The following is a 1,902-nucleotide window of genomic DNA, read 5'->3' on the forward strand; positions in this document are numbered from 1 at the left end:
TATATACACACATATAATTAGAGTTTATTATAATCAGAAACTGATAAGGAAAGTTACTGGTTTTGTGTTTTGTGGCATACAACCTTTAACAAACCGAAATGAGAACTGGCAACATTATCCACACATATCAAATGTTTAGGAATTTTTGGACTTGCAAGTGGCATGGGAGTTAAGGTGGCTGGATCCCACATGGTCAGCCGCCCAGTTTGAGTTCCGAAGCCAGCAGCTTGAACACCGCTGGGTGTATGTGCATGCATGCCCCAAATCCTGAGACTAGAATGTACGCGAAGGGGTTGCAGTGTGGCCATGCCCCTGGATTGGGGGATGACTTCTCACTTTCCCTCTTTCTCTCTAGCAAACACATGTGCCCCATAGCAATAAACAAGACAGCCAGCAGGTGGCATAGCAGTTAAGGCACTGGATTCCCACATGGCCGACTGCCATCCAAGTCCTAGATCCAGAGGCTTGAAACTCATGCCAGGTGTGTGTGTGCGCATGTGCCCAACATCCCCGGAGGAGAGTGGAGGAGAAGGGATTGGGGCATGGCCATTTCCCTGGACGTGATTTCTGGCTCTCTCTCTGGCTCTTTCTCTCCAGTGAGCACATGTGCCCTACAGCAAAAAAAAAAAAAAAAATTAAAGGAATTTTTATACCATTTTGGAGACACATAGTAATAACGTATCCATACAAATGTGACTCAAAGAAAGTAAAATATTTCTTACTTATTTATTTTATTTATTTATTTGGAGAGGTTTTTGCTATAGGGTGCGTGCGCTCGCCAGAAATACAGAGAGAGACAGAAAGCGAGAAATCACCTCCAGGGGGGATGGCCACACTGCAATCCCTTCGCCTCCATTCTCCTCTCCGGATCTTGGGCACGCACGCACACGCGCCCGGCGTGAGTTTAAGCCACCAGGTCCAGTACTTGAACCACGGTCAACTACATGAGAGTCCAGCAACACAGCCATTACACCAACTGTTGGTCCCCAAAACTAGAATTTGACCTCTTGTGTTAAAACAGTTTTCTTGAAGTATTGATTTTTTTGTTGTTACAGCTTTTCTTTTTACAAGAGCCATAAAGTGATAATGGGGCCAGCAGTTGGCGTAGCCGTTACCTCACTGGGCTCCCTCCAGTATCGCTCACCAGGGTTTGAGAAAATCTCAAAAATAATCAAAGATTAAAAGACTTAGAGTTTGATTTTGAGGAAGCTTATTAAAAATATCAAAGATTTAAACACTTGATTAAGTAGGATTCGGGCCTTGTGAGCTACTCTGTCTGCTCAGGCCCACTCCTACCTCTCTGGAGCGTATTTCCTCTTAATAAACTACCATTTTCTCTCACTACAAGTTAATTCATTAACATGACTTGGTTGTCTAGTAAATCGATGTGACAATAAAAGGTTTTTCTTTTTATTTGAAAGTTTTTTGTTTTTTTTTTTTTTTGCCACGGGGCATGTACACTCACCAGTGAGACAGAAAGCGAGAAATCACCCCTCGGGGTGGACGGCCACACCAAAATCCCTTCTCCATTCTCCTCCCAGGATCTTGGACACGCATATACACACACACTTGGCGTAAGTTCGAAGTCACCGGACCTGGGACTCTGACACTGGTCGGCAATGTGGGAGCCCAGCGAAGTAACGGCCATGCCATCTGCTGGCCCGACAATAAAAGATTTTAAAGTTTTAAAACACTTAGGGGTCAGCAAGTGGCATAGCGGGTAAGGCACTAGTCTACCACCTGGTCGACCACAGTTCGAGTCCTGGACTTGGTGGCTTGCATTTTCACTCTCTCTCTGGTGAGTGCACATGCCCTATAGCAGAAAAGAATGTTTTTAAAAGCATCATAATAAATTAATTATTTTTTTAAAAAAAGATTTAAAACACTTAAGTAATAAAAACA

The sequence above is a fragment of the Tupaia chinensis genome, unplaced genomic scaffold, assembly GCF_000334495.1.
Source record: "Tupaia chinensis unplaced genomic scaffold, TupChi_1.0 Scaffold149383_1, whole genome shotgun sequence".
Classification (NCBI taxonomy): Eukaryota; Metazoa; Chordata; class Mammalia; order Scandentia; family Tupaiidae; genus Tupaia; species Tupaia belangeri.